The following is a 22,808-nucleotide window of genomic DNA, read 5'->3' as shown; positions in this document are numbered from 1 at the left end:
TGGGTTTGGTTTTGGCTACTTATTGGTGTACATTATAGATGCACAATAACATTTTGGTTTGGTTGTGCTATACCGGTTTTAAGGTATTTTGGCTAAGCCTCCATTATAGATGTATGGGTTATTAGTGTGGATCAGAACTACAACAACATTACCCCGATTTGGTTAGGTTAAACTCGCTTTGAACTATTGGCCTAACGGCACTGAGTTCGTTAGGTTTCCCCACTTACTACCATAAAGTTGTCAGGTGTTGATGTCCTAAGTCTTTGACTGCACTGATTGATTTGCATTATAGACGTACAACAATACTTCAGGTTTGTTTGAGCTAAACTTACACTTTTAAAGTGAATTGCCAAGTGACTTTGGTTAGACACAGTACTCCTGCAAGTGAATTGCCAAGTGACTTTGGTTAGACACAGTACTCCTGCAAGTGAATTGCCAAGTGACTTTGGTTAGACCCAGTACTCCCGCAAAGTGAATTGCCAAGTGACTTTGGTTAGACACAGTACTCCCGCAAAGTGAATTGCCAGGTGACTTTGGTTAGACACAGTACTCTTGCTTAGGAGTCCAACACGCCAACCACTAAGAGAGGAGCCATATGATCCATTTGTGGACACCGTGCAGCACTGACTGAGACAGCTAGGGAGCTTTAAAGAAATCCACCCCGTCATTTTCTGAATAACAACGGCTCTTGATGTCTGTTATTTCCTATGCCCCCAAATTTGTTCGATATGTTGTGTATTTTCCCTTAAAATGTAAAATTGGGGGAAAAAATGATTTTGTATGATATACGTTGATGCCTCTGCTCCTGTACTTGTCTACCTGGAGTGATTTAAATGTTTGTATTTTCTTCCAATCTCGGTTTATCGGCTCGTACTACCCACCCACCAATAAGCACAAAATCTCATAGGTGAGTTGGTATATATCTGAGCTCTGGATCATTAGACAAATTAATATACATTTTTGTCTACCCACAACAAATTAAACAGAAAAGGATTCACTTGATTATTTCAAAGTGCAGCTCTCTCACATCGCTGCGGCATAATCCTTACTAGCGCATATAACAACAAACAGGCAAAATCATCACTCAACCACTTTTCTTATTACAACCTAATTTTTCTAGATCCGATGCTGCTATTACTACTACCACTACTACTAATATTACCTTCTTTTCTACTGCATGAAAAATTGTCACCACCTCGAATATCCACGTTACTGCTGAGACGCTTAAATGATATTGTGATATTAAAATCTTACTAGAGGTTTAACCAGAATTGTTAAATGGTAAAATTTTTGTACATGATTATCACAACGCAAACTAATGTGAAATTCACTAAACAAGCTAAATGATGCAACAAAGCTACATATCCAACTTCACGGAAGAGATATTAAAACTCAGGAAAGTAATACCTGGTGGTCCATTTGTTCACAAACTGGAAGACATGAATGGGGAAGATACCGAGGATATGTTGCCTAGGAAGAGGTATGAGAAACAGGATGACGTGTATACAGATTTTGAAGACCATGAAACTGAATGGCAAAAGGTATGTACTCGTAAAAAAGCTGGGATGTATCAAGACACATCATATTATTATTAATGGTGGAATAGCAAAACATTGATAGCGGTATCAAGGAATAGGAACACTTTGATTTCAAAACAAAAAAAATATTACTAGCATTTAAAATGCGGCAGGTGTGGTAAAAACTGTGCTTGAAAAATGAGAGGGTTGAACATGTACATGATGCGAATTTGTATTGATTACAAGACCAGAATGGAACAAACACCACGTACAAAAGTTATAGAATAAAATGGTACACATGAAAAATAATTCTTAAGGTGGCAGGAATATAAAACATAACAGAGGTGAGTTATACACAATTTTCGTCAATTTGATAATTACTTAAACTCGTTATTGGGAGCATATTATTTTAAGTTTTCATTTCAATAATTGCAAAACCAAAGTTATATTTACTCCTTAAACATGTAAAACGAACCTGATTATAAAATGTACAGAGTAAAAATAGCATGTCCTTACCACCTGGTAGATATGCCAATTGTGATGAAAAACAAAGGTCAACAATACTCAGCATGTAAAAATGGCAAGAGTATCAAAATTACTTGCTTGTAAATGCTTCACAGTCAATAGCTTGCTCAGCAGATACGACTTTAGACACGAAATATACGATACTAACAGAGCAAAATTCAGAGTTCATTTAAACTAGGACTAAGACACTTAAAGACATTAATAAAAGATTAAGAGAACAATGGATGATCACTCAATACTTCAGCATCCCGGAGATGCAACGTACGGTAAATTTATAATTCGTCCAAAGCGTCAGAATATATCTTACGGATTTAAAGACAATCCCACCCATCACCGTGTCGTTTACATTCACAGCAGTATTAAACTCGAGCAAACATTGCAAGTTATGTACCAAACTCAGCCCAAATTACATGATGGAAGGTGAAGCGATTCCGGCATGCTCATGAACCATACAACCATATAATACGGATATAATACGGAAATGATGATCTTTTCAAGCTAGAAGATTTCTGATTACTGTATCATTTAGGACAAACAATATTTAGAAAAGGTATCTTAAGTGGCAAATATAGGAAAGAAATGCTAAGAGCTGCTAATGCACAACATATTGCCACAGCAGTGTGCAGTTCAAAGGTATGGAAATACCAATAGACTTTCAGGTACATACGTGTCATTGTACACAATATTTCTTCCTAAAGTCTTCCGATTTAGCAATACACTCGTTGAAAGGTTGAACTGAATGAATAAGCTAACCAGTACTACGAACTGGAACACATTTGTTTGCAGTATTAAGCAACTACCTTATAATCAAATGCTCAAACGGTAAATGATAAATATAAAAAGCGGAATCGCTTTCCTCTACGCGTGAGAGAGAGAGAGAGAGAGAGAATACACCTTTAAATAGCATCACTCTTGATTATCCCTTAACGAACCTAAACGTTGTTTTGATCTTGTATGAAAAGACTAGAGAATGCGATCCTCAAAGTTTGCATAACTCGGCAATATAGAAGATCTCGAAGATAAAAGACCTCCCAAACATGTTTTTTTCCCCTACGCTTTATACTGAGATAACACTTTAAGGAAACCGCTAGTAATTTATTCGTTGAGCATCTTTAGCACATCGAAAAGAGTAATATAAGTGTTAGCAATTGCTGACATCTGGCTTGATTTGAGAAGTACTCACCACTAATTGCCATGTACGGGCATAAAATTATCAATGTTCAACAGGATATTGATTTTCAAAATCAACAGAAAAGCGGGTTAAGACGCCCACAAAATGTACATTTATTCTGTTTCAGACGGTCGTGATTGATATGATATTTGCTGATTCTGGCTCACTAAACCTGTCATATCCAGTTTAAGCCAGTTAACTAATTTTTCTATTACTTCAAACCTTATTGCAGATTGTTTGTTTTTTTTTTAAATCATGTGTCTATCAGTCATTTTCAATTTTTGCAATTAATATGGCTCTGTGGTCATCAAATTAGTTGTTATAGCAACAAAAATTCTGACAGTGATCATTTTTTTAAACGATAAACCTTACTAAGTGATCGTCCAATTAGGTGTTATAACAACATAAAATGTAAATTTCTGATCCAGTATACAAATCTGTGAATGAAACACGGAAGATAATTCTTCCTCTGTAATCATTATTGTTCTATTGCTGGATTGGAATACCTAACAGGATCCGTCCTCTTGCAGAGTATAAAGACTATTTTTAGATATTGTGCGATGTTGTGTATGTAGTTAAATGTATAGTATACGTTTTGTTTAGTTCTAAAGAATGTATAGCCTGTATAAATACTAGTTCCCATTGGAGTTGCTATAAAACATACTGATAAGATTTATGTTCATTAGAAGGTTCACAATAAGCCCTAAGATCAAGTACAATAGGTTTTTCAAATCGTACATTATTGTCTGGGTTAGCAAAAATAAGCTGTATCTAAATTACTTAAGTACGGAGTAATCAAACCGATCTAATTTATCTATTCTTACATTATTATCGTTTAATGTTTTAATAATATCATTATTTGAAACAATCTTCCGTCACGCACACACACACACACACACACACACACACACACACACACATATATATATATATATATATATATATATATATATATATATATATATATATATATATATATGCAATTTAGTTAATGATTTCGTTGCATCTGAATTAAATGAATCTGTTCACTCACCTAATGATAAAGTCATTTTGTTGTTAAATTTCGTTCTAAGTGAGTTCAATGTCCACTCATTTGATCTAGTTCAGCTTCCGTATTAGAAAGCTCCTTCCAATTCGGTATTTTTCATCTCTTTATACAACTTGCCCATGTTAAGTTCTAACATATCAATTTTAATAATCAGTATATCGTCTGTTTATTTTAGCATCTATTGCGACTGCTTTTTCTATTTCAGATTTAGGAGCGTCAATTCTTTGACTTAATACTAAAGTCATTTCATATATATATATCATTATTAATTTCTGATTTAATTTCACGTGCTTTCTTCTTAAATTTCGCCTGTTTCTCTTTTTATATTGTTCTATGTGATTAAACTCTTTTTGTACTCGTTTCATCCTTTTGATGAATTCGTGAATTCTTCTTTGTATCACAACAATATTACCAAGATATTCTTATTCTGTATATACTTTACTATCTGTTTGAACGTTTTCTATTCTAGCAGATAGCTCGTTTTTTAGATTTTAATGGTTTTGTTTTGTTTAACTGCAGTGAATGTTATTCAAGTTGTTTTCCATGTTCAAATTTAAAAGAATCTTTTATCTTTTGTGAATGTGCCTTCTTGGATGATTTAGGAACCTACATTTTCTGCAGTTTAACTTTCAAGAACTTGTTCGCTTATATCCATTTTTTTGCAACAAAGTTTAAGGTTTCTTAAATAGTTATTTAAATTACATTTAACTTATTTTCAAGTTACCTTGAAAACTTTTACAAGTTATTTTCAGCGTATCTTCAGTTTATCGTTCAAGTTACCTTCTTCAAGTTATTTTCAAGTTACCTCTTCAGCAATTATAAATTGAACAACGGGTATTCACTAAACTGAAAAGTACCTCTCATATTTTTGGGGTTCACGTTTTACAGGTTTTCAGGTTCACGTTTTACATGAAAAAAAATGGCTGTATTTGTTAACGTTCTCCTTTTTAGCTTCACTGCGCCAGCGTGGTAAAAGACACAATTGCAAACGTTGTGAACTGTGAGTAAAATGTAACTGCTATTTTAGTTTTGGGAAGTGATATATCCATTCAAACGTCATTACAAGTTTAGCTAAACTTATTTTTACGCGCTCTCTTCAAGCCGATACATTTTGAATGTACATTCCATTATTTGAAAGATATGTTGCACCGGAAATACGCCAGTTTGACTGTAACCTCATGTTTGTTTCGTTTTTGGTCGTAGTAAGAATAATCTGTATTGATGCATCTGTACATAAAAGCATTCCACCCTCGTAATCTGATTTTTGCGTCAGACACATGAAAGAATTTTCATTGATATTGGTACTGATTTACAACGATAAAAGTACAAACAGTTCAGATGCCCAGATTTGTCATAGATAGAGAAATAGACATAGAAAAGAAAGGATAGAATAAAGGTTATAAATTGAACGAAGAAAGCAGCAAATCAAAAGAAGAACAGGAGGAAATGAAAATAGAAAAGAATTGGAAATTGAACGCTAAAGGCAGAATGAAGGGCAGTAATAGGTCCTATTTATGTCAGATGCCTTGCAAAAGAGTATTTTGCCCTTGTTATAAAAAAGAAATGAAGATCTTTAATTTTATCTTTACAAGCCTGCTTATGAGATTCAACAATGACATTTATTCCTAAAATTGACATCAAGATTCAATATGGCAACAAAAAAATAACAACAAATCAAATTAAAATGGTAGAATGTGGACAAGTTAAATTTTAATTCTTTCGTGGAAGCAATCAATATATTTCATATATGAAATATTTTACTTCTGCCTAATTTACAAACACAACATCAGAAGTGCTGCTAATACTGCATACTTTACTTTTTTATTTATAATTTCAAGAGATAATAACTAGAGCAAAGCAAATCAAAGAATGCTACGAATCCACTCATTCAGGAATCCAGAAAAGCAAACGGATGTTTCAAGTGAGATTGCACTTTGATGCAAATTTGATGTGGACTAAGAAAGAGATAAAACGACGCCCGTTGCGATCGATGTCCTAATGACTGTTTTGAATATGTTTTTGAATTGATTCTCTGTCTGTGGGCCGTTCATAATTGAAGAATTTACCATGGACAGAGCTTGTAAAAAAATATAAGCAGACATTTTGTTGAAGAAACGAGTAATTTCCATTCTCGTGCGGCTCGGGAAACGTAATTATGCTTGATACAGGCAGCTGACGTTGATAGTGCACTCTGGCTGCCTCAATCAAATGTTAACATACCACATGTGTTGATGGATAACACACATCCGATTGCGAGCAGCTTCGACCCGGATCTATCCGCGTAATTCGCGGAGGCAGATTAGAGTCAACGCTTTTCATTCTGTTCATGATTTCATGGGTATATTTTCGACCCTGTTTTGCTGTCGCATAATGCAATATCGGATAATGGTCTATGCTTTTCCCAGCTAGATGAGGTTTAGACTGAGTACACAAAGTTGTAGTCCGAGTCTCCTCTGACCATTGCTACCCCATTTTTGATATTTGGACATTGACGTTGGTTTGTAGGGTCAGACTCTACTGCCTATCGAAAAGTTGTAATTCGTTGACACCAATTGGTGTCGGCATATGGTAGCTGCTTAGTAGTCGGCCTAGCAAATTTGAACGACCTTACATCGAGATATATCTGCATGAAATCGATAGGAATATGATTTATTTTCTCAGCCATTGCAAGCATAGCATTTGTTAGATCTTTAATCCGTTGAAAGACAAGACGAAAGTACATCGTTGCTGAAATTTGACCTAGATCTCGCCATTTGCATTTCGGGTCACTTGACTATGCAAATCTGGCAACCCACATGTCAATGACATCAGAGGTTATATAGTCACGTGACATCAACAATAAGCCATTTGTAGTGATGCAGTAAGAACACAAATCGAACATAATACACCTGGGGGATCTAAAGCTGTAATCTGATGGATGGTGAGGGTGGATTTTCTCTGTCATAAATTTAACATGTTGTTCATGTCAATGAATATATAAACTGCTGAAAGAATGAATTTAAACACTGTAATGTATTAGAAACGTTCAGATCGCGACTTACCTTGATATCTGTATTAAACCGTTCATGTTGTATGTCAAGTGTGATTGCTGGTCATGTGATAACATGTGTAATCGAATTCAACCTCACACATCGTTAAATACTCACAAAATCTTCTGGAATCATATTTTAGATGAATTTGTCACAACCAAAAATATGTTTATCACACTTAAATTTCCACCCAAATCATCATTTTAATAGCACTAAGTTCGATGACTCCAACAGCTGACATCAGGACATAGAACACAATTAATTTTACTATATGTTCTCTACATTTGTTTCTCAGTACTGACCTTTCCACTGTGTAACAATCAACACAAATCATATGTTAATCTAAAATACCTTCAAAGATGACTTCACGGTGAAGTTCTCGTCAAAGGTTGACCTGCTCTTTTTTGAGATGCTGGACTGTCAACAGAGCAAAATGTAAACAGAACACAGATTTCACTTCCGGATCATCACCAAGGCCTTATTACTCACTGTGCACTGTCGCCGAAATACACACAGACAACATCCTGAGCTCATATTCTCAAGAATAAACATTTACCTTTAAATCCTTACCAAAAAAGCATAAATAATGAGAGAGGGAAAAATGTTCTAAAAATAGACTAGAACTACATTCGTGGGTACTGAACTGGAAGTATTAATTGTGACCCGATTCCATCATGAAAATACCTCTGCAGGCAAGATGGCCGACACTAGATCACATGACTGGTTCCACACAGTAAATTTTTCAAGTTCACATTTTTGATTAAATTTCACTTGTTGATTGTAAATGTTGGCCTTCATTTCTACAATAATAAGTATGTTTTGAATATTTAATGGTGTATTCTTCATTTTTATGCTGGTCAATATAATTTCAATGTTATCAGCGTTCATCGGTAGCTGTATACTCTTCACCAAAGCTTAACAGTCTGGATTACGACTTCAAGTACGTGACGTTTGACGGACACGACATAATACGTAAAGTTTATATATTTGCTAATGACAGAGTGTAAACGGACAAGTGATGACAGTTAAATTGTAAATTAACCATCAGTTTGTGTCGCTGGTTATAGAGTATCGGTTCGGCACCATCAGACCTTTTCAGCGTCCCGGACAAGCAATAATTGGTTAAATTTACGTCACATGACTACTTTCCGAAGAGTATAAATAAGAGTGAAATTCGAAATTCGGCAGATAGCTGTCAACATTAGCGCCTCTATCAACATCTCTCCACCAAATAAAAAGCACGTTATTGAGGTAGTTATAATTATATCTTTATTGGATGACATTAAAAAGCTCATAGATATTGATAAAAATAAGACAAGTCTACAAATATTAATTTCTTCATTTTCAAAACTAGACTGGAATCACACACACACACACACACACACACACACACACACAGAGTACAAAAATAGGAATCAATTCAATTCAAACAAATTCAATTCACTGTTATTGATTCAAGCTTAATACAAAAGTAATATTGTGTCACATAAATGAGCAGCTATCTCCCGCCACACTAAGAATTTAGGGTTAATTTTCAAAATACTTACTCCGTGGGTCGTCCATTTCTCGCTGAATGATTACGTCAAGGTTATGAAGGCCAGCATATTATAGCATTTGTGTATTGCATATGTTGCACGTAATCAAACACATACATGTTTTTGTCATATTTCTTGTATTAAGCATATTATCACCATTTCATAGTCAAAATAAAAAGGTCCTGACTTTATGCATTCTTGAAATTTATTATTACATTTACACAAGTTAGCCCATACCCACACCCCCGCCCATTTTATTACAATATGAATGAAAGTCACGTAATCTTTATAGCAAAATGAAAGAACACAAACTTCTCTAAGTATTTATTTTGAAAAAAAACGACCAGAAGTCTGTAAATTTTAAAGCAACTTGAACTATAACCAGATTCACTAAGCAGAGAGCACATGTCAACGCGGTAGTCACGTGAATCGCTAATATGTTCCCTGTACTTGTTGAACATAGTTTTCTCCACCCTTCTGCGATATCGACAGTTTTCTGGTCGTTGTTCTCAGAATGTATATGTTGAGAATTATGTGTGCATTATATTTATTTGCAAATATTAAGTGACTTCTATGTAATATTTCCAAATTATATGTACAACAACTTTGGAAATTTGTTTACTGTTGATATCGCGTGAATATGACCTCTGATGTTTATTGACATGTAGGTAAAGATACTGTATAGTGACTCGAAATGCAAATGGCGAGATCCAGGTCAAATTTCAACAACGATGTACTTTCGTCTCGTCTGTCTGCATATTAAAGATATGACGAATGCTATGCTCGCGATTTTTTAAAGAAAATAAATCATATTCCTATCGATTTCATGCAGGTATATGTTGATGACGGGTCGTTCAAGTTTGTAAGGCCGGCTAGTCAGTGGCTACCCTATGCCAACACCAAATGGTGTCGGCAAATTTCAACTTTTCGATAGGGAGTGGACTCTGACCCTACACCACAACATCAATGTCCAAATATCAAAAATGGGGTGGCAAGGGTCTAAGGAAACCCGGACTAACAAAGTTGTGATGCAATCTTTCTTACAAATGACAACATTGTATTTTGCTTGATGAAAACAACTTTAATCTCGTAATGTACTGGACTTTCAGACTACTGTAAACGCAATAAAATCAAACTTAAAATGGTTATGGTTACCATATATAGTGAAACCTATAGCAGAGCAATCGTGAGGAGTGTAGGTAAGGAGTGGAGTTAAGGAGTGGAGGTAATGAAGAATATAAAATACAAACGTGAGGTCATAAAGATCTATATTTGTGGATAGCAATGATAAAACAAATCATTCACTTAACCAGAGAAGTCAAAGGCTGTTCATTGCCAAGTACGTTTATGCACCCCAACCTCAAACGTATAAGGGTATTTTACGCTCTTTCTCAATGTGAAATTGTAAAGAAAATACTGTGTTCTAAACAGCTTGGTGCAATTCAAAGTAATAGCCATCCAGTTCCTTTTTGAAAAACACTACTTGTCTTGAATCCACATGTATACTGCTATGAGTGGCTGACTAGTTCAGCTCCCTAGCGTGTTAGTGGCATTTTACTGTCTACAGAATGCGAAACATTCACGAGAGGTGTTTATGCCTCACATAAATATCTGTGTATTCTTCTCTCCCATTCCAATTCCTTCTCCTCTCTTCTACACTTTCTACAAATTCCTCGACTCCTCTATACTCCTCTATACTCCTCCTCCTTCTCCATTTTCTCCTCCTCAACTCCTTTTCCTCCTCCTCCTGGACTCTATACCGACTAGACTTGTCGGCTCCGACTGTTATGCTAGTCGCACTTCCGTCTCCCCTCTTAGAGACTCGAGACTCACTGAACTGGAAGTTCTGTCCCTCAAAAAGCTTCTGACCTTTACGAAGCTTTGTCTTTCCTTAGAATCTCCACTAAGTTTAACAACCAAATTACGAGTGGCTCTCTCGGAGTAACCCTATATTGCTTATCAATCTTCTTAGGCGAGACAACATTTTCGCTTGCTAGTTAGAAGTTATAATTCGGATCGAAATTGTTATCGTACCCTCCGTCTCAGTTCTGATTGGATGTCGCTTTGATTCTAGCCAATCAGATTTAGCCGACAATGTCTTTCTCGTTGTCTGTGCACGTGAGGACGGATTTAGAACTCGCCCCGTTCCCTTGCCGTTCCTCTGATCTAGGACAAAGCTGTCGCACCTAGGTGGGAAGTTGCGCTATCTAACGCCTGTGCCGATTCAAGATGCCGGATCTTCTCTGATCACGGTAACCTTACGTAAGAGGTTAACTCCAACCTGCGGCAGTGTTTAGACAGCAACCATGGCTTGTACCAATACCTAAATTTATAAATAACTTTCGAACTGGGCTGAGCAAAAGTGACATACAGGAATGTTGGGAGTTAAATCTGTGCTCATATTGACCTTTCTTCTAATCTCTGCATGTTATGATATCCTTATAGACTTATGTCATCTATCCTGGGAATTCGATAAAATGCATGAGCTGTCTGTTATGATATCCTTATTCCACCATGCCCATCATTGTGGGACTTTGCTAAACTCATGACCCCATTAGTGTCAAAACCATTCGAATATCATTGCGCGAGTTATTGATCCTGTCATATATGTTTTATGTACGTTCGTTCTTTTCCTCTGTTCAGGGAACACTGAGTTAAAGACACCCAAACGCTACCGTCAGACTCATCCAGTGGAAGTAATTCAATAGCTGGCTTATGTTGGCTAGCAACGACACCTTGCCATTTATTCATTTGAGCACAAGAACTGTACAACTTAAGAGAGATTATAATGCGACTAATTTTGATTACTTTGTCATCTTTGCCCCAACCAAGACACGCAGAAATAACAGTATTTATGACTTTCACGTAATTGCCCTAACTGAAACACACCTAAATAACTGTGTTGATGACTTTGACATCATTGTCCTAACCTATATACACTTCAGTATCAATGTTGATGATGGCATTGTAATGATTGATTATTTTAATAGTTTTTTTTGTGTTGGAAAGATCAATATAACCTTGGAGGGGGTTACTGGTATATAGTTAAAATAAACCATTTTTAAACAATATTCTAATTTACTCGAGCGTGATCTCGACGGTGTAACATTATACTTATCTGCTAAAGGTATGAAATATCTTTTATTAGTACTTAGTATTTGCTACCCACCACCCCTCAGTTTCGTTATTGTTCTTGGATTTGCTTAACGTCAGCTTTGAGTAAGAGTCAAACGTTTTTGACATTTTAATTACGTTTGAATTTAATGGTGACATGCTCAATGTTGAACATAAAACCGCACAGATTTTATTATCCTAACCGAGTTGCTAAATATCATAACTGAGCATACAAGGAGCCTAATCGTTTATCAACTACACTAGATCCATTAATAAGTTCTCGAACTATTGAGGTATTACTCGCTGAAGTTGGTTCAGTTCAAGAGAACAATAGTGACCACAAATACCAGTATACTAACTGAAAGCTCCTTTGAATTACAAACTTATATAATTATCAGACTGTGACTGAAAAGTGTTCGAATTAATTGTTTAAACATTTATACAATCACTTAAATTTAATAGCCCTCTTTATGGATATCAGTAAGGCTTTTTTCCCAAACATTCAATCGTTTCGCCTTTCATAACCTTGTATCATAATATAATATATGCACTTATTTTGATAGAAATATATAAGCATATGTAAGGTCTTCTGTGATGTTTCTAAATCATTTGACCTTGTATTGCATAAAGGACTCATACATAACTTATTACGTTACGGTATTGATATCCCTTAGCATATCGGAACACATACTTTTAAACAAGCAAGGTTCAAACCGTCTTTGTATATACAGCCAAATCTACTACATGGTACGTCACGGCAGGAATCCGGCAGGGTTCTATATTAGGTCCGTTATTATTTATTGTCTAAATGTACGACATAAGTGATATTTTAAACACGACATAACCATTTGCAGACAATAGCTCATCAGCATATGCATTCAGGAAACAGAACGTACTTAACTCATTAACCCCTGGATTTTTTATTTTTTTTTGTCGTTTTCGTCTGAAATGCGAGTAGGAAACACATTTTGGGGGATATTTCTGACTACATCCTAATACATCGACTTCCAAGCGATTATCCATGAGCCTAATATCTAGTTGTGTTATAAACATCCTTTTCCATTGGGGTTATTTTCCTCGCGCATGAGCAGAAGGGGTAAAAGTTGGAGTTCTTTTTTTTTCGTTTTTTTTGCTTAACGGACCCATCATTTTCGTATCGAGACCACTCTTTAGTCCAAATGCCCACCTTATCCTACTTTTTACAAAGGTTCATCTGTCTGTGTGCAGTTCAGACAGATCTGCCTTAGATCTGAGGCCAAAAAGTCTTAAATCCGGACACAAAATCGGATTCCGACCACGGGAAAAATTTGGGTGAAGAAAAAATACGGGTCCAAAAAATTAGGTTTTTCCATCTGTATTTTGTAGTGCAACTAAAACGTCCAGAATATTTGGCATCATTGTAGAGCTACATCTATCTACCTTTCTATAATACCACCCACTTTAGTGTATCTTACATGACCTTGACACTACAAAGCTCAGCAATAGGCTACTACCTCCTGCCACATAAACGCGGCGCCAGGGGTTAATGAGTTAAAGGAGCGCTACTGTATAATATGAAAAAGATATAAATTCCAGAAAACTTTGGAGAATGTAGTCCTTGTAAAAATGCAATTTTCTGGACCATAAAATACTGTCAAACAATTGAGTTTTAATGGATAATCGAAGTAAAACTTTAAGATTTTGAAGAGCGTCTCGCATAGTTTTGATTTTATAAATAGCGCACAAGAAAATGGTATGCATATTCGAAGAAGAAACTGATGATTCCATGTAAACATTAACGTAAAGGGGATCCACATCCCATTAGAGAAAATGTGTTTTGTGGAAAAACCATCTCTAGGAGCTACAAGATTCCAACCTATGGAAAATGACTTGGAGTAAGTTCATACGAGAAGAGAACTTCACAAAACAAATAACTACAAAAGCTCGATTATTACTGCATTATTTCGAAATTTGGAATAAGACGGTAGTCTTTAGATATACGTAGTGGTTTTAGAATTTTCATTATAACTCTTTGGTCGGGACCAGTTTTTGGGAATAGTGATTGTTTGTTAAAATGTAAAGCTATAAAGCCTTCTATGTAGAGAGCTGAAGTTAGCTTGTATCATCTTCAAGGTCATATTTGATTATTTAAACGTATGTTTCATTAACCCGTATAAAATTAACTTTAGTTCTTGACATGTAGTCAAGAGTTGCGAGCTGTTCAAAGTCTTTCCTTTTATACTCACATATTAATAAGCTGACAGTATATGTGATTTACTTTCTCCATCTATGTGCATGGGTTAATCTGTCTTCAATGTCCATGATGTAACTTTAATACATCTTAGTTTATTAACATTAAACTTTCACTAATGGTACACATGGGATTAGTATGTGTTTACCATGTAGATAAATAGATAGAGGGTTCCTGATTTTATTATACTTTTAAGAGAGAGAGAAATTTGATAACGTAAGCTTTCATTCAGTAACATTTTGAGATGATCCCCATGGTCCAATTACACGAGAAATTTACTTGGTCATCCACTGCTCTAAAACTGCATATAACGAGTGATTTAGTTCCAGGAGAATACATTATTATGTATTTAAACTCTTTCATCCGATGGACGACATCAGTAGATACTGTTTTATTATCATACAAGTTATTGTGAAAGCATAAACATCCACTCGAGCCGTTTGCGCCTCAGAGTACCAACCACTTTGATTTGTTACGTACCCATATCACGTAACGTCAAGCTCATAACTTAGACGAGAAAAGCTCTACGTACTTCGAATTTTGGCCGTCTTTAAACGGGATTTTCAGCCTTTTTAGATGGAACATTAGGTTAATTTCATCATTTTTAGAAATGTTGAATCTAATAGAAAAGACGAAAGAAAAGTAACAATTTTAAAATATATGCGTTATCGATCCTTTAACTACTGATTTGCATACCATCGATACTTGGTCAAAGCAACGACTGGTTGACTACGCTCTGACCAAAACGGAAGTACTGCTAGATTCACCCAAATTAGAACCCTCATTTCCTGAACTTCAATGTAAACCGACATTTACCTTTCGTCAATTGTTATAAACACCTTAAAGTTACGTATACTACATAGGTAATTGAGCAAAGCAAATAGATAAATTGTATCTGCCTTAAAAATAAAAATAAAACTTGTCAAACACTAAAGTATAAATTTGCTTAAATACGCCTTCAATAATGCATTTCACTTACATTTTTTACCTTTAATTGATTATGCCGACGTTGTCTCAGTTGGCCGTAAGTACAAAGAGGTTCTGAAATATTATACCAATGTACTTTTAAGCAAGAAGAACTGTGCCATGGTCGAACAAGAAGTGCGTCTGCTGTAGATATAAAGGAAGAAGCCGGATTGACCAATTGTAGCTTTACCAGCACGAGATTCACCAATGAAAGGTGTCTATAAATTCGATATCATGGTTCAGTATGGCAAAAATACAAAATAACAACAAATGAAAATAAAAAGGAAGAATGAAGAGAAATTAAATTCTAAGTCTTTCGAGGATGCAATCAATATACTCATATATGAAATATTTGACATCTTTCTACTTTATAATAACCATATTACTGCATAATTGAGTTTTTATATATTCTCCAGAGACATTATGTAAAGCAAACCAAACCAAAGACTGCTCCAGGTCCACTTATTCGGGAAATCCGGAAAAGTCCGGAATTTGTTAAATGAGATTGCACTTTGATGCAAATTTGACGTGGACTAAGAATGAGATAAAACGACGCCCGTTGCGATCGATGTCCTAATGACTGTTCTGAATAATTTGTTCAGTTGATTCTCTGTCTATAGGCCGTTCGTAATTGAAGAATTTACCATAGACTTAGCACATAAAACCAGTCAAATGAGCTGGCATTTTGTTGTAGAAACGATTAGTTTCCATTTCCGTGCGGCTAAGAAAACATAATTATTCTTGAGACAGTTAGCGGACATTGATGGTGCACTCTGGCTGCCTTAATCAAGTTTTAACATACCACATCCAATTGCGAACATCTTCGACCTGGATCTACCCACGTAATCCATGACGGCAGATTAGGGTCTACGCTATTCATTATGTGCATGATTTTTAGTAGGAACATTATCGAGTATGATCTGATGACGCATTATGCGACGGTAATGCCGTTCGCAGCTGGATGCAGTTTATACCTAGGTACACCGAGTTGAAATCCTCTCTCCCCTACATATGATAATAGCGTGTGTTTCTTGATGTGAACAACTTCGATCGCGTAATGTACTGGGCTATAAAATGGAAAAGGCAAAAAAAGCAGACTTCAAATGTTTATGGGTACCATCTGTATTCAAATGTATACATTTTTAGAACCCGATTCAACACGCATTTATTCATGTTGGTATACTTATTGAATTTATTTGAGAGACCTCAGCAAAGTCACAACTGAAGGATCGGATCTGCGGCGGAGGTGGATTGGTGCAAGCAGGTGCCCTCTCACCCACGCCCACTATAGCTGAGTGCGAAACAATCGGAACGTTTTACATAATAAGTTTTATTTGTGGGGTTTGCACAAAGATCCCCGATTTTTCCGTACCACATACTTTCCCCCTATATGATATTTATGGACCCGTCAAAATAATTGTATGTACGTTTCTAATATAAAAAAAATGCCCATAAGACTTTCAGCTTATGCTTCATGAAAAACTTCCTCATTACAGACGAAGTAACGATTCGTGCATATGAATGAAACTGGATGGGGTTTTTTGTTGTTTTTTTTTTTTTTTACAATGACCTCTCGACTATTGTATAGCAATCATTCCACCTGCCTGCTGACTAAAATTGGATCAATCAGGTAGACGTAAATGTTGACCTAATTACATTTTACATCCATAATGTTGTGGTCGGGAAAGAGTTTGTCCAACAAGAATGGTAACCTAGACAATATGTCTACAAAACAAATACAAGTATCGCATCTCGATAACTTTTGCCACCATTTTGCATACATTATCAGTTTGTTCACATATTACATCAATCAAAATTATGTCTTTTACTTGGTCTAGGAAAAAACGCGCAAGATTTTGATAGAATCTTAAATAGCTATGATATTATTGGGCGAAGCATTCTACTCTAATCAACACAGTCAACGGCTTTCAGTGGTCTTTAATCTCCCGTGTAGATGGCGCCACGGAAAATGCCGGGCCTTATCATTCCGATTATCTCCAAACATGTCATTTATTAACTCAGACAAAACAAACACCGCTTTTATTGATTGTAACTTTAGCTGTAATTTAATGTAAAACGTTGTAACGGACATTTAGATTTGAGATTAGTGTCGCTAGCATCAATATTCATATTTCTATTATATTTAATTTTCTTTGATTCTTTGAGCTGCAAAAAAAAAGTAGAATTTCACATAACAGTACTAGTATCTTTATTGTTATCCTAATGAGCACAAAATCAACGAAAATCAGACAACGGTGTCGCCCTTAAAAAATTTACAGCGTTTAAGTTTTCCCTTATAATCTTCGTGATGGTCCTTTCATATCAATAGTTTACTTTCGTATCAAATGGCGACGTTCAGAGATTAAAATTAAGAAAGGAAAAAAAGTAAGAAACAAAGAAAATTATTTCAGACACGTGTTGTATTAACTTGAAATTAATTTTCAAAATACAAAAGTCAAAAGATGAACATCAATTATAAATTAATTTTACATTGAAAGTCCAGCCGTTATAAACAGGGGGACAATAATCCTTTCTCGTCAAAATCTTGCGTTTGTTTTACGTGGGTTCTTTTTTGTTTTGGTTCTGTTTATGTTTTAATTGTTTTTTCTGGTTGTTGACATCCATCTGGATTTTGAAAGAAAAGTCTGCGTAACAAATATTCGGATTACATTATATTTTAATTAAGAGATTTGAAAACTGCAACAACAGCTAAACCAATATCATCAGCATTATTATCAACAACAGCAAGAACAACAAGAACAGTACATACTATAATAATAATAATAATAATAATAATAATAATAATAATAATAATAATAATAATATTATTATTATTATTATTATTATTATTATTATTTGTCATAGGTGAGGGATATGTGGTATCCCACTCCTTGTTGTTCTTTGGATATTGTTCTAATAAAATAACATATGAAATTGATGGAATAACAGAGATCTGAGCAAGGATATAGAAAAGAACAAGCACCAGCCCCATGCGTATATCATAACAATTTAATCATTAATATAAACAAAATGAAAATGAAAATTTCACTTTTTTCTTTGAAACAGAGTTACACAATTTATGCGAAATTCAATTAGCCGTTCTGTTTCATCATATAATCGAGTGACTGATCGAACTCAAATTGCCGGTATGTCAGCATCACCTGGTAGCATCCGGTCTTTCCCAAATCATTGTTGATGATAGGTCGGCGTTGCCGTATTTATTTCTCTCTCTCTCTCTCTCTCTCTCTCTCTCTCTCTCTCTCTCTCTCTCTCTCTCTCTCTCTCTCTCTCTCTCTCTCTCTCTTCACTGTGCAGTACAGGTATGGAGCTATTTTCCCGTCAAATAAAATATGATGCCCGCATAAATATGTTTAATTTCTTTCTTCTCCTGGGATTGAAAAATATTCCCTTTCTTTTACGTCAGATATCGTCTGTCGTAATTTAATAAACTAAACTATGCTCATTTCGCATAGTAATACTGTTACACACACCTTACCATCAAAATTAATGTTTTTAGCGGGTGCTCGCTTTCTTAATTGCAACTATGTCATAATTAGCCCTCTTAAATAAACCATCACACCCCACCATTGGCTGTACATTACTGATTATGTCAGTCGACACGCGTTCATAATGCTAACACCATCGATTCTTAGTTTAAAAGAATTCACAACTTAATTACACACATGAATTGATGGACTTTACTCTTTGTCCTAATTCCATTACTTTGACATAGACATGGACACATTAATTCTTAGCATGCATGCTATACATCATTTAAGACAGATAAATTAATTATCACAACTCGTATCAGAGTAATGCACACAATTCAGATGATAGAAGGTTTCTATCTCATACATAACCACTAAATTCGAATCCATACACATCAATAAAAGATTGTATGATATTCTTATGATACAAGAATTATATAACACTTAAGTCTACAAATGTACGATTATTTTCTCGAAATAATTGAAGTATGAATTAAAAATGAATAAATTCAAGAAATAAGTACAAGCTTACATCAACGTTTTATTGAGACTTAATCTTAATATGCAGATGAATCTTTCGCTTTCGCATCCTCAACTTTACAATACACGACCCTTGGACAATATACCAAGAAATACTTATTGTTTCCCTGAGCTAAATTATGGCTTGCCACAGAAACTTAGCCTGTCTAATTTCGAGAGGGAGATTTACTTACAACCTTTGAATTCCTGGGAATACATAATCAACCTCGTTTTGCTTAGCCAATAGGGATTACTTTCTCTAAACGCCAAAACATTTTAACACTGAAAGTAAAATTAATCCTCTATAGTCCGGCTTAATCAAAACCTATTCTGGAAAATATTATTTTATGACACATATTTCAAATGGCCCAAGATTTCCCAAAATGTTTGCTCTGGTTTGTTCCAACTCTGCCACTTCTCATTTTATGACCTTACACTGACATATCTGTCCGACCGTTATCGAACGGACTCTAATTCAAGTTCAAGTCATGCCCCAAACAGAGCAAATCACATCCATCGCTCTCAACAATTTATTGCTAACCTAACCCATACGTCAATCCTGTTGGTTACGTATTACTTTAACCATGACAGAATGTACTGTGAAATTATGTTTACAAAATGTTGCACCCTTACATTATTATTATTGAAAATTGTATTGGAAAATTGAATGCTTTAATTTCAGGAAGCAATTGGCCAACTAACTAGTGAACTGTAGGGACATGTAAATCGCCGTATAAATGTTTACTTTAATTTTCATCAAATTTGATAAACAGTATATTCCATTTCGGTAAGCAACTATTAGGACAATGGATAAAATGTTGGTATATTAGTACATTGCATGGAACAAACAGAAAAAGCTATCACATAAGGAAGTTAGCTGTAAAATGTACCAAACTATATAACTGAAAAGGTGTATAAAATTGTGAAATAAAGTAAATATTCAACACCAAAAAGTAGCCAAAAAACCACTTGATGTGAAAATATGAAAACATGGACAATTTTTTTTAACAAACTTAAGAGACTATTGGAAACTTATTCTCCAGTATGCAGGGGGAACATCACAACAATGAATCCGCCACATGTGTGTACCAATGTAGATGTCTCTAATAGGTTTTATCTTTGTTATGCTTAAAGGCCAACTGTTTACATTTCTTTCTAAAACCAAAAGTAAATGTTTGTACACTAAAATTAGTTTTCCAGCTATACAACATGAAAGACGTGAGCAAATGGCTAAGTCTGTAATCACCGAACACTAACCTTTTATGTATTTCATATCTTGCCCAGATGTGAGACTTACAGACTAGATAAAATAGTCCATCACATGCTTCAAGAAGCCGCCATATCTCAAATCATGATACACTGTGTCCTTTATTATATTTCTTTAGACATAAACTCGTGTCTGTCCTTATGGAAAACAGTAAAACTAATGTCAGTGTACTAAAAGGAAAGCACAAGTGAGCCTTCGAATTACAAACCTGTCTCATTACCAGACTGTGCTGGTTGCGTATCCGAAACAATTGTGTTTAAACATTTAAACAATCAATTTTATTCAAATAGCTCTCTTTCTAGATATCAGTCAGACTTTGTTTCCAAACATTGAATCGTTTCGCATTTCATAACCTTGTATCATAATATCGTAATGTATGCACTCCTTTTTAAATAAATATAAGCAGATATATCGTCCTCTGTGATGTTTCTAAATCATTTGACCTTGTATTGACCTTGGGACTCGTACATAACTCAATGAATATCAGCATCAATAGCCCTTTGCAGATCGGATTACAGACTATTTAATTACCACGCAGACCGCTCCGGTGGCCTAGTGGTTAGAGCGTCCGCCTCGGATGTGGGAGGTCGCGGGTTCGAACCCCGGCCAGTCATATCAAAGACTTACAAAAATGTTACTAACAGCTGCCTCGCTTGGAATTCAGCATTAATAGGTTAGTGTTAGGACTGGTCGGCCTGGTGCCAAGATAATGTGACTCGGTGGGACATCATGCTACATGTCTGCGGCATGATGCCCCAGTGCTAGACATCATTATAAACTGCCACACTGCAGATATCGTAGCGATATGACTGAAAAATTGTTAAAGCTACGTTAAAAGTCTAAATCACACACACACACACACACACACATTACCACGCCTCAAACCGGCTTTCCGAATCTACCACCCAGTACATTACGGCAGGAATCCCGCACTTGTCTGTATTAGGCCTATTATTAATTATTATCTTGATCAACGACACGAGTGTTGATCTTTTAAACACGACACAACTCTTCACAAAACAAAGGCTCATTGGCATGTGCATTTATGAAAACATCTGAAATAAGACGTACTTAAATACAATTTGCATACCATCGATACTTGGTCAAAGCAATGACTGGTGGACTTCAATCCGACCAAAATGGAAGTACTGTATGATTCGCATAAATTATAACCCGCCTTTCCTGAACTTAAATTTCAAACAAGATCTTAACCTCTCGTCGATAATCACAAACACGCTGGGGTCACTTACAGTACCCTAGGCAATTGGGCAGATCATATTGATAAGTTGTATATCTGCCTTAAAAACGATCAGTTCGTTTTAAATTCAAAATGTAAATTAGTGAAAAGAAGCCTCGTGCAGTAAAATATTTTACTGATATATTCTACCTTTACTTTACTGTGCAGACGCCGTCTTGGATGGCCGTAAGAGCTATGAGGTTCTAAGATAAGAAAACAATGCATTTTGATGGAGGAAGAAATGTGACTGTTTTCATGAATATCAGCGTGTGTTCTACATATATATTTGACGAAGCTGGCTGGCCTATAATAGCAGACCGTCGTAAATTTCATAGGCTTTGCTACTTCCATGCAGCTCTTTAGGAGCATCTCCCTCGTATCTTTCTGATCTCTTCCTCTCATTGTTTTGTATTCAAACGGATACAATCATAAAATAGTCCAACTTCATGCCAATAAACCCTCGTTTAAATATAAATAGGAAATCATACAAAACTCTACTGTCCATAGTCGGTATTATGTCCCCTATTCGCTATTGGCATAAGCAAACTATACAGTATTTAGAATTATAATAGAGGTTAAGGCCACATATGTGCCGTCTAATTATTTATATTGGGATAGAAACTCGTATACCCCGCATGACCGAAGTAAGAACAAGTGTAATTATCTACCTTATGACTTGTAGACGAAGCAAGTAAGAGATTCTCCTATATGTACATCTGGTGAAAACATTGAAAATGTCTATTTTACACATAGGCATGGTTTAGGTATTCCTGAAAAGCAGACACGCCCGCATGTCGACCCAGCAGCATGTCGTAGGAATCATGAATGAATGTCCACATGCGAGTGTGTCTAGTACGCACAAATGTCTATGTTTGCAGAGTGTAGATTGTATATGGTTTTTATTTTCTTTGTTGTTACAGTCAAGGCTATGATCGCGGAGCCAGGTTCGAATCGTCGCCGTAGAGTAGGAATTAAAATCTCTCACATGTATGTTAATATTATATATTCGTATTTAAAACTTCTGTTGACGGTAGCACCTTCCGCTCTGTTTAGTGTACATTTGTAATTTAATTTCTCTCTCTGTTACGAACAATATCCTATCTTTATTGATAATGTCATACTTTATTTTATGCTAGGCCTTGCATTAATGAATTTTCCAAGT

The sequence above is a fragment of the Sinohyriopsis cumingii genome, chromosome 16 (genome assembly GCF_028554795.1).
Source record: "Sinohyriopsis cumingii isolate HCF-2022 chromosome 16, ASM2855479v2, whole genome shotgun sequence".
Classification (NCBI taxonomy): Eukaryota; Metazoa; Mollusca; class Bivalvia; order Unionida; family Unionidae; genus Sinohyriopsis; species Sinohyriopsis cumingii.
The sequence above is the reverse complement of the archived record's forward strand: the minus strand, read 5'-3'. Positions refer to the sequence as shown.